We start from the raw sequence: 12,289 nt of genomic DNA, 5'->3' as shown, positions 1-12,289 counted from the left end.
ATATGCTATCTAGGTTGGTCATAACTTTCCTTCCAAGGAGTAAGTGTCTTTTAATTTCATGGCTGCAGTCACCATCTGTAGTGATTTTGGAGCCCAGAAAAATAAGTCTGACACTGTTTCCACTGTTTCCCCATCCATTTCCCATGAAGTGATGGGACCGGATTCCATGATCTTCGTTTTCTGAATGTTGAGCTTTAAGCCAACTTTTTCACTCTCCACTTTCACTTTCATCAAGAGGCTTTTGAGTTCCTCTTCACTTTCTGCCATAAGGGTGGTGTCATCTGCATATCTGAGGTTATTGATATTTCTCCCAGCAATCCTGATTCCAGCTTGTGTTTCTTCCAGCCCAGCGTTTCTCATGATGTACTCTGCATGTAAGGTAAATAAACAGGGTGACAATATACAGCCTTGACGTACTCCTTTTCCTATTTGGAACCAGTCTGTTGTTCCATGTCCAGTTCTAACTGTTGCTTTCTGACCTGCATATACATTTCTCAAGAGGCAGATCAGGTGGTCTGGTATTCCCATCTCTTTCAGAATTTTCCACAGTTTATTGTGATCCACACAGTCAAAGGCTTTGGCATAGTCAATAAAGCAGAAATAGATATTTTTCTGGAACTCTCTTGCTTTTTCCATGATCCAGCAGATGTTGGCAATTTGATCTCTGGTTCTTCTGCCTTTTCTAAAACCAGCTTGAATATCAGGAAGTTCACTGTTCACATATTGCTGAAACCTGGCTTGGAAAATTTTGAGCATTACTTTACTAGTGTGTGAGATGAGTGCAATTGTGTGGTAGTTTGAGCATTCTTTGGCATTGCCTTTCTTTAGGATTGGAATGAAAACTGACCATTTCCAGTCCTGTGGCCACTGCTGAGTTTTCCAAATTTGCTGGCATATTGAGTGCAGCACTTTCACAGCATCATCTTTCAGGATTTGAAAGAGCTCCACTGGAATTCCATCACCTCCACTAGCTTTGTTCGTAGTGATGCTTTCTAAGGCCCACTTGACTTCACATTCCAGGATGTCTGGCTCTAGGTCAGTGATCACACCATCGTGATTATCTGGGTCGTGAAGATCTTTTTTATACAGTTCTTCTGTGTATTCTTGCCACCTCTTCTTGATATCTTCTGCTTCTGTTAGGTCCATACAATTTCTGTCCTTTATCGAGCCCATGTTTGCATGAAATGTTCCCTTGGTATCTCTAATTTTCTTGAAGAGATCTCTAGTCTTTCCCATTCTGTTCTTTTCCTCTATTTCTTTGCATTGATCGCTGAAGAAGGCTTTCTTATCTCTTCTTGCTATTCTTTGGAACTCTGCATTCAGATGCTTATATCTTTCCTTTGCTCCTTTGCTTTTCACTTCTCTTCTTTTCACAGCCATTTACAAGGCCTCCAAAGACAGCCATTTTGCTTTTTTGCATTTCTTTTCTATGGGAATGGTCTTGATCCCTGTCTCCTGTACAATGTCAGGAACCTCATTCCATAGTTCATCAGGCACTCTATCTGTCAGATCTAGGCCCTTAAATCTATTTCTCACTTCCACTGTATAATCATAAGGGATTTGATTTAGGTCATACCTGAATGGTCTAGTGGTTTTCCCTACTTTCTTCAATTTAAGTTTGAATTTGGCAATAAGGAATTCATGATCTGAGCCACAGTCAGCTTCTGGTCTTGTTTTTGCTGACTATATAGAGCTTCTCCATCTTTGGCTGCAAAGAATATAATCAATCTGATTTTGGTGTTGACCATCTGGTGATGTCCATGTGTAGAGTCTTCTCTTGTGTTGTTGGAAGAGGGTGTTTGTTATGATCAGTGCATTTTCTTGGCAAAACTCTATTAGTTGTAGCCATCATGGTCAACAAAAGAGTCCGAAATGCAGAATTTGGATGCAGTGTCAAAAACAACAGAATGATCTCTGTTCATTTCCAAGGCAAACCATTCAATAGCACAGTAATCCAAGTCTATGCCCAAGCAGTAACGCTGAACAAGCTGAAGTTGAACGGTTCTATGAAGACCTACAATATTGCCAAAAGGCACCCTAAAATAGGCACTAAAAGAGACATATAAAACATGGCCAACTCGCACAGGAAAAGATGGCCATCATTCATAATTATTCAGTTCAGTTCAGTCACTCAGTCTTGTCCGACTCTTTGCGACCCCATAAATCACAGCACGCTAGGCCTCCCTGTCCATCACCAACTCTCGGAGTTCACTCAAACTCATGTCCATCAAGTCAGTGATGCCATCCAGCCATCTCATCCTCTGTTGTCCCCTTCTTCTCCTGCCCCCAATCCTTCCCAGCATCAGAGTCTTTTCCAATGAGTCAACTCTTCGCATGAGGTGGCCAAAGTATTGGAGTTTCAGCTTCAGCATCATTCCTTCCAAAGAACACCCAGGACTGATCTCCTTTAGAATGGACTGGTTGGATCTCCTTGCAGTCCAAGAGTCTCTCAAGAGTCTTCTCCAACACCACAGTTCAAAAGCATCAATTCTTTGGTGCTCAGCTTTCTTCACAGTCCAACTCTCACATTCATATATGACCACTGGAAAAACCATAACCTTGACTAGACAGACCTTTGTTGACAAAGTAATATCTCTGCTTTTTAATATGGTACCTAGGTTGGTCATAACTTTCCTTCTAAGGAGTAAGTGTCTTTTAATTTCATGGCTGCAATCACCATCTGCAGTGATTTTGGAGCCCCCCAAAATAAAGTCTGACACTGTTTCCACTGTTTCCCCATCTATTTCCCATGAAGAGATGGGACCAGATGCCATGAGAAATGCAAATCAAAACAACGATGAGGTACCACCCCATGCTGTTCAGAATGACTATGATTAACAAGTTTACAAATAATAAATGTTGGAGAGGGTGTGGAGAAAAGGGAACCCTCTTACACTGTTGGTGGGAATGTAAAGTGGTGCAGTCATTATGGAAAACAGTATAAAGGGTCCTCAAAAAATTAAAAATTGAGTTGATGTAGGATCCAGTCATCCCACTTCGGACTGTATACCCAGACAAAACTATAATTCAAAAAGATACATGCATCCCTATGTTCATAGCAACACTATTTACAATAGCCAAGGCATGGAAACAACCTAAAACTCATCAATATGTTAGGGGAAGTATGCTGGTTGAAACCGCCCACCCTAGCCAGGCACCATAATAACCATTTGCATGAGCTGTTTTATGACAGGAGGTTCTGGTAAGGAACAGGTAACTAATAAGCCTCCACCAACCAGAAGAATTTGGGAAAGGTCAAAAGGAGACACCACCTGTCCACCCACCTCCCAGAATCCTTCTCTCTTGTATCCATCTTGGCTGAACAAGGCATGCACCGCGAGGAAGAACTCTGAGTCTGATTGGCTAAAGACAGCCCGGAAACTAATCCCATCACCATAAAACCCGAGACTGCAAGACATGAGACAGAGCTGTTCTCCTGAGTTCCCTTACCCTACTGCTCTCCACCTGGGTGCCCTTTCCCAATAAAATCTCTTGCTTTGTCAGCACACGTGTCTCCTTGCACAATTCATTTCCAAGTGTTAGACAAGAGTCCAGTTTTGGGCCGTGGAAGAGGTCCCCCTTCCTGCAACAAATAGATGAATGGATAAACAAGATGTGATATATATGTGTGTGTGTGTGTGTGTGTGTGTAAATATTTAGTGGCTCAGTGGTGAAGAATCTGCCTGCAGAAGATCTCCTGGAGAAGGAAATGACAACCCACTCCAGTATTCTTGTCTGGGAAATTCCATGGACAGAGGAACATGGCTAACTACAGTAAATGGGGTCGCAAAAGAGACAGACAGAACTTAGCAACTAAACAACAACAAATATATATATTCAGACATACATACATACTGACAGACTGCTCAGCCATGAAAAATGAAACAATGCCACTTGCAGCAGTATGGACGGACCTAGATAATGGGATTATCATACTTAGTGAAGTAAATCAGAAAGAGAAAGACAGATACTGTATGATATCATTTATATGTGGAGTCTAAAATATGACCCAAATGAATCTATCTATGAAATAGAAACAGACTCACAGATATAGAGACTAGACTTATGATGGCCAAGGAAGAGGGAAAAGGAAGGATTGGGAGTTTGGGATTAGCACGTGCAAACTATCGTATGCTGCTTCTGCTGCTGCTAAGTCACTTCAGTCGTGTCCGACTCTGTGCGACCCCATAGACGGCAGCCCACCAGGCTCTCCCATCCTTGGGATTCTCCAAGCATGAACACTGGAGTGGGTTTCCATTTCCTTCTCCAATGCGTGAAAATGAAAAGTGAAAGTGAAGTCGCTCAGTCGTGTCCTCCTCTTCGAGACCCCATGGACTGCAGCCCACCAGGCTCCTCCATCCATGGGATTTCCAGGCAAGAGTACTGGAGTGGGTTGCCATTGCCTTGACTAGATAAACAACAAGGTCCTATTGTATAACACAGGAAACTATAATCAATATCTTGTGATAAACAGTCACGGAAAAGAAAATGAAAAAGAAGATATCAATACATATGCATAACTGAGTCACCTTGCTTTACAGAAGAAACTAACACAGCACTGTAAATCAACTATACTTCAATAAATTAAAAAAAAATAATTCAGGTTGAGGCAGCCAAACAAGAGAGTATAAATTTAGAAGGAAAAAAAAAAAAAGACATCTAAAATAGGCATTGGGGATTTAGAAGTAAGGAGCACTCCCCTCTTTAATAACAGAAGGACATTTGGAATCAAGTCCACATACAAATGTTGAAAAAAATTCCACATCATGTTTTTAAGAGTCTGACTTTTCAAACAGCTATAATATAATAGGAGAAAACATACAGAGTTTAAAGTAATGTGAGGACAGACACTTAAGCCTTGAGAATGGCATGTCTGATATCACATCGTACAGAATTCTTTTGCTTTTGTTGCTGTTTAGTCACTCAGTCGTGTCTGAATCTTTGCGACCTCATGGACTGTAGCCTGCCAGGCTCCTCTGTCCATGGTATTTCCCAGCCAAGAATACTAGAGTGGGTTGCCATTTTCTCCTTTAGGGGATCTTCCTAACTCAGGGATCAAGCCCATGTGTCCTGCATTGGCAGGAGACCAATTGGCTTCTTACCACCTGCATTGGCTTACCACCTTCTCCTGCATTGGCTTCTCACCACCACGCCACCAGGGATGCCCAGTAGACAACCCCAATTGTCAGGTACTGTCTTCCTGTTATGATTCATGAGAGTCACTCAGGTCCGCCTCTGCTGCTTTCTCCCCACCCTCTCATCTTTTCAACGTAATTTCCCATGTTTTTAATTCATCTCACGGAGACTGAGATATCACAGATATGCTCACATTCCTTTTCTTTTTCCTTTCTCATTGAAGAGCCACCCTGTATTTCAAGGTGAGTGTCCTGATCATCACCCCTCCCCTAAATTTCCCAGCCTTCTGACCTCTATCTCTCAAATGTTAACACCTTTTCTTTTTCATGTACTTCCTGAAGCATCTGAAATTATTTCTCAATTGTATAACCATTGCTGAGTTTGGGTGCTTTGCATATACATTATATATGAATATTTTAAATTGATGTTGCATTCATGGTGACCTGTAATTCACTATTGATAATCTGCTCCTACCTTCTCACCGCCAGTCTTTAGTATCTTAATCCTTCTGTCTTTGCCTCCTCCTCCTGCCTCTTTTGGGCTTCCCTAGTGGCTCAGACAGTAAAGCGTCTGCCTACAATGCGTGAGAGCTGGGTTCCATCCCTGGGTAGGGACGATCCCCTGGAGAAGGAAATGGCGACCCACTCCAGTACTCTTGCTTGGAAAATCCCATGGAAGGAAGAGTCTGGCTGGCTACAGTCCACAGGGTTGCAAAGAGTCGGACCTGACCGAGCAACTTCACTTCACTTCACTTCCTGCCTCTTTTCTATCTCAGATGGAAACACTTCATCTCACTCTCTCTCTCTTGCCTTCTGCCCCCTCCCCCCATACATCCTGTTTTTGACATGAATTCATTACTGTGCCTTGGACCAGTAGATTTCCTGCCTTGGTTGCATTTGGAAACCATCCAAATCTCTAGCCCTGACAGAACAGAAACTAAGTCAGAGGGGAGTTGAAAGAAAACCATGTGACATGAGAAGAGAATGAAAAAATTCCCAATCACGGTATCATCAAAGATTCTTCCATTATGAGGGGACCCTCCAAAGAATACACACTGACAACTCAGGTTTTCTCCATTATCTTATACAAGGAAGGAGTCTAGAAATAAATGTAGTCTTTTGTGTTTGTTAAAATTCTTAGTGTTTTGGACTTCCCTGGTGGCATAAGTGAATGAGAATCTACCTGCTGATGCTCATGCTGAAACTCCAATTCTTTGGCCACCTGATGTGAAGAGCTGACTCATTGGAAAAGACCCTGATGCTAGGAAAGATTGAGGGCAGGAGGAGAAGGGGGCAACAGAGGATGAGATGGTTGGATGGCATCAATGATTCAATGGACATGACTTTGAGCAAACTCCAGGATACAGTGAAGGACAGGGAAATCTGGCGTGCTACAGTCCATGGGGTTGCAACGAGTGAGACAAGACTGAGGGACTGAACAAAAACAGCAGCAACTGCAAGGAGAAGCATGCATATGAAAATGGAGAGTAGCCCCGGATCACTGCAACTGGAGAGAAAGTCCTCCCGCAGCAACAAAAACCGAGTGCAGCCAAAATTGTTTAAAATTTTTTTTAAATCAAATGTTTTGTAGAATTCACCGATGAAACTATCTTTTCTGTGTTGAGAGGTTTCTTATCACTGATTCAACCTCCTTTCTAGTTATTGGTTTATTCAGATTGTTTATTTTTTCCTTCCAGGTTATCCAATTTGTTGGCGTATACTTTTTCATAGTATAAGAAATGTGTATAAGACAGTGTATATTTGAAGTACCATTTACAATATCTCCTCTTTCATTTCTGACTTTACTTATATGAGTGTTCTCTTTTTTGATTTTTTATTGGCGTGTAACTGTTTTACAATGTTGTGTTAGTTTCTGCGACACAAAGAAGTGAATCAGCTTTGTTGTTGTTGTTTAGCCACTCAGTCATGTCTGACTCTGTGCCACTCCATGGGCTGTTGCCCGCCAGCTCCTCTGTCCATGGGATTCTCCAGGCAAGAATACTGGAGTGGGTTGCCATTTCCTAATCATGGGGATCTTCCTGACCCAGGGATCAAAACTGTGTCTCCTGCATTGGCAGGCCAATTCTTTACCACTGAGCCACAAGGGAAGGAAGCCCAGTGAATAGCTATATGTATACATATGTCCCCTCCCTGCTGGGCCTCTCTCCCACCCCGTCGCCCATCCCAACCCTCTAGGGCGTCACGGAGCTGCAAGCTGAGGTTCCTGTGCTCTCTGCAGGTTCATATTAGCTTTCTGTTTTGCACATGTAGTGTATGCATGTCAATCCTAATCCCCCAGTTTGTTCAACCTTCTCCTTCCCCCAATGGGTCCACATGTCAGTGAGCTGTCACCTCACAGATGTCAGAATGGTCACTATTGGAAAATCTACAAACAATAAATGGTGGAGAGGATGTGGAGAGAAGGGAACTCTTCTGCACTGTTGGTGGGAAAGTAAGCTGACACAGGCACTATGGAGAACAGGATGGACATTCCTGAACAAACTAGGAATAAAACTACCATATGACCTGGCAACCCACTACTGGGCATAAACCCTGAGAAAACCAAAGTCAAATCAAATCAAATCACAAAGATACATGTATGCGAATGTTCTTTGCAGCCCTGTTTACAACAGGCAGGACATGGAAGCAACCTACATGTCCTTAGACAGATGCACGGATAGAGAAGATGTGGTACATATAGGCAATGAAATTGCTCAGCCATACAAAGGAAAGAATTTGAGTCAGTTGTAGTGAGGTGGATGAACTTAGAACTTGTTATACAGAGTAAAGTAAGTCAGAAAGAGAAAAACAAATATTGTATATTAATGTGTGTGTATATATACATATACATATATATATATATGCAATCTAAAAAAATGGTACAGATGAACCTATTTGCAGGGCCAGAATTGAGATGGAGTCATAGAGATTGGACTTGTGGACACAGCGCAGGAAGGAGAGGGTGGGATGAATTGACAGAGTAGCATTGACATGTATACACTATATGTGTAAAATGGAGTTAGTGGGAAGCCTCTGCACAGCTCAGGTTGCTCAGCCTGACTCTCTGTGAGGATGTAGACACACGGGATGGGAAGGGGGAGGGAGGCTCACCAGGGAGAAAGTATATTTATAATTAAGACTGATTCACTTTATCATACAGCAGAAACCAACACAACATTGTAAAACAATTATCCTCCAATGAAAAAGCAAAAAAAAAAAGTTCCTAATTAATTATTATTGAATATCGAAAAAGAGGAAAACCAAACCAATCTCCCAAGAGCCTGGAGGAAGAGAGGACTAATCTTCATTCTGAATCAGAAACAAAAGACTCCATTTTCTATCCTTTGGGACATAGAATGTCTCCCCATTACACTGCTCTGCAGGGCCAGGCTGACTCAGAGAACACGAGTTAAGAGCAGGGGGCTTCTGTCCATGTTACTCTAAGGTCCGAGTTGAGCATTATGGTTGAGGGCAAGCATTCAAAGAGTCAGGAAGCCATGATTAGGATCTTGGCCCCACCTCTCTGCCCTTGAACAAGTCATATACTTCCCTGGACCTGTGTTTCCTTCTTGTTCAAACGCTGCTGATGAACTTTTGAGCCCTGTCTTTAGGAACATAAAATGGTACAGTTGCTGTGGGTAAAGTATGGTGGTTCCTCCGAAAAACCAAAAGTGAAATTACCATCATGGTTGAGCAATCCCACTCCTGAGTGTACACCCAAAAGAACTGAAAGTGAGGTCACAGGAGACGTTTGTACACCCATGGTGGCATTATTCAGATTAGCTGAGAGATGAAAGCAACCCAAATGGCTATCCATGAAAAATGGATAAAAACAATGTGCTCTATACCTACAGTGGAATATTATTCAGCCTTAAAAATATGGGAAATTCTGACCCATGCTATAACATGGAGGAAACTTGAGGACAATATGCTAAGTGATATAAGCCAGTCACCATAAGACAAGTACTGTATGATCCCACTTCTATAAAATAGCTAATACAGTCAAATTTACACAGACAGAAAGTAGAATGCTGGTTTGCTAGGTGCTGGGTGAGGGGGGAAATGGGGAGTCATTGTTCAATGCACACATGGTTTCAGTTTACAAGACAAAAAGAATTCTGCGAACTGGTTACACAGCTGTGTAAATTTACCCAGTACTGCTGAAGGCTCATTTAAAAATGGTGAAGTTGGCAAATTTATGTATATTTCACCACAGCTTTTAAAATTGTATGCTGGGGATAAACTGGAGAGCCAGCTTCACAGAGTTGATGAGTGTACAAAACTCCAAGGTAATTCAACACAAAACACCACTGAATTGTCTTCAGCAGAATGCTCAGCTCCTAGAGGAGGCATCAGCAGACGTGGAGGGCAGAGAGGAGACAGGAGACTGACGGCAGTGGTACCCGCATCACAAACTCCATGTGAGGGTCATCTTAGGGTTGTGTGAGCACCAGACTAAAACCAGTCCAAGAGCCCCTGGACATTGATCCAATCTCTCCCAGCCCCTCCTCTCCTCACACAAACACAGACAGTTCCCAGCTGCTTCTACTTTCATCTGTAAAACGGGTCTCTCCACCCTTAGGCTGGAGCTGGGCTGACCCCTGCACTCTGGGGTTGCAGAGGTCTCTTTGGGAGGATGTGAACTCAGCACCCAGTTTCCCACAGAAGAGGGTGACCCGAGACTCACTGGATCCTTGGAGCAGAGCCTGGAGCACTGGGTCAGTCAGGGAGGCTGAGGTTAAGGCGCACAGGGCTGGAGCTGATGTTTGTCCAAAATTTAAAGAGGGAAGTCCCTGAGCACAGAAGACAACCCTTAACCTTGGGTAATTGGGGTGGGGATGGGGCTGAGAGGACCTGAAGCTTATGCAAAGTTCCTGTTAGCACTTAACCACAGCCCTCTGTGGTTACCCTTGTGAGATTTTCTAAGATGTTTTTAACTGGGGTAACATACACGTAACAGGAAATTTTAACCGTCTTTAAGTATTCAGTTCAGTCATTTTGTAACCGAAAGCAAAGTCTGGCTGCTGGCTGCTCAAAAGCCATTCAGGAGGCCAGGTTGGTGGAAGGAAAGTTTGCTTTATTTTGGATACCGGCAGTGGGGGGAGGGCGTTACACTCCTGCCAAAGGTCGACTCCCCTCCCACCCCAACAGGCAGTGGGTAAGAGGTTTAGACAGAGGGAGGGGGCTACATGGAGAAACAGCATGGTCAGCTCTGACAGTCATCTTGCAACTGGTCATGGATGGTTGGACCAGCAGCATCTTGATTGTTTTAGGTACAGTTACTCTTCAGTCACAAGGTCAATGTGTTCCCATTTCCTTGAGGCCATTTGTTCCCATTTCCTTGAGGCGGTTCTCAGAATTGGGGCAGCTGTTGTCATGGCTACACTCTGGTCCTCAGCTAGTTACTCTCTTGCACCTGGTGGAGGTGTCCGTCTCTACACACTCTCAGAATATTGTCTGTAGCCCTTGAGGAGGAACTAAAGGTCCGTGACTATGCTTAGTCACCACATTATTATTATTTGTTCTCCTCTGGCTGCTGTCCTTTGTTTCCGCATGCTCTCACGTCTTGGATTAAACTTATTCTTTGGCTAAGCTTTTCCCACAGACAGAAGGCAGGCAGAGGACATGGGGGTCAAGGACCCTAGGGTCCTACTCCGTCTCCATGTTAAGTACATTCACATTTTGTGCAACCAAACTCCAGGACATTTTTCCTCTGGCAAACAGAAACTACACATTCAACAACAACAATAAAAATCCCCCTTTATCCTTTCCCAGTTCTTGGCAATCACCTTTCTATTTTCTGTCTCAATGACTCTGACTACTCCAGGTTCTTCATTTCGGTGGAATCATCCAATATTTGTCCTTTACTATCGGGTGTATTTTACTGAGTGTAATATCCACTAGGTTCATCCATGTTGTAACATGTGTTATGTTCCCTTCTCTTTAAATGCTGAATATACTCTACTATTGGTACCTACCACATTGGCTTAACCATCCTTTGGTCAATGAGCACTTAGGTTGCTTTCATGTTTTAGTTACTGTGAATAATGGTGCCGTGAACACTGAGTGTACACATGTCTTTCCCCGAGTGTGGCTTCAACTCTTCTGGGTATATCCTCAGAGGTATAATTGCTGGATAATATGGCTCTAAGATTTTTAGCTGCTTGTGATGGAGAAGATGTTCACATATTGAGAAGTGGAGAAGTCTGTCTGTCTTATACATGATTCAGCCTGAACTTTGTGTGAACTAAGCCTGCCCAACCCTCACAGCACATCTGCTTTAACCACTGAGGTAAAGAAAATCTGTTCTGAAGATAAGGATGAACAATTCTGTTCTCATGGCATCCATGTTAACACTCCCTGGAAGATAAAGTTCCCTTCCCTCACACCAGGGTCCTGCTGTCTCACTATGTACTAAGTCTTTTTCTGAAGCCTTGAAGGAATACACCCTGTCATGTTTGATACATGTTCTTTGTTTGGATAAAGTATAAGACTGCGCTGAAAACTCTTGCTTCACTGAAGCAGTTCCTCAGAACTATCTGAGCATCTCTCACCCACAGTACAGTCCTCAGTTTGGTTCAAACAAAACCCTTTCATATTCTTATCATAGATGGTTTGTTGATTATTTCTTTGGACACTTGAATTCACGGATCTCAGAAGGGGTGTAAAACTGGGGGCCCCACTCAGATCCTGCTCCCTCCCAGTCCTCTTACACTTCTCAGCTCCCCACAGTCTGCACCTGACCTGAGACACTCCAGTGTGGGGACCCCAAGGCCAGCTGGACCCCAACCAGGAGGAGGGGAGCTTAAGATCTCTGATATTAATTCAAGCAACAAAAGCATTTAACGAGCCTCATGCCTGCATCCAGCCTTGCACAAAGGGATGGAAGAGGACAAAGGACATGTGACTTGGTCCCCTTCTTCAGGGAGCTCTGTTTGCTGGGAGGGCTGAGTGCACAGGCAGGGAAGGAAAATAGGAGATAAGAGACAAAGAGCTCTGGTCTTCAGGAAGGAAAATCCGGCAGCAGGAAGTGGAATAGTGAAGAGGGTGGGGGTCCTGGTGAAGGGCTGACTAGATTCTGAAATCTATAAGTGACCCATAAGGTAAGACCCTGGACACAGTCCATCAAAACAGGACTTAAGTGTAGTAGTTGA

The 12,289-nt window shown here is 43.3% G+C and overlaps 1 protein-coding gene across 4 annotated transcripts in view; it reads right to left on the bottom strand.

Annotated features, from left to right (window-relative positions):
- Nucleotides 1-9,926, bottom strand: part of LOC113876048 (cationic amino acid transporter 3-like) — a 41,316-nt gene extending 31,390 nt beyond the window's left edge. For 2 of the 4 annotated variants that reach the window (XR_003506394.1, XR_003506396.1), the window contains exon 1: nt 9,823-9,912. The gene's annotated coding sequence lies outside the window, so the exon portion shown is untranslated. Of the gene's footprint in view, nt 1-9,822 lie in introns of all 4 variants that reach the window. The other 2 variants (XR_003506387.1, XR_003506401.1) reach the window with 2 other exon arrangements.
- Between the last annotated feature and the right edge of the window lie 2,363 nt (nt 9,927-12,289).

This window comes from Bos indicus x Bos taurus, chromosome 18 (assembly GCF_003369695.1).
Source record: "Bos indicus x Bos taurus breed Angus x Brahman F1 hybrid chromosome 18, Bos_hybrid_MaternalHap_v2.0, whole genome shotgun sequence".
Taxonomy (NCBI): Eukaryota; Metazoa; Chordata; class Mammalia; order Artiodactyla; family Bovidae; genus Bos; species Bos indicus x Bos taurus.
Note: the sequence above shows the minus strand (reverse complement) of the source record. Positions and strands in the feature narration are given on the sequence as shown.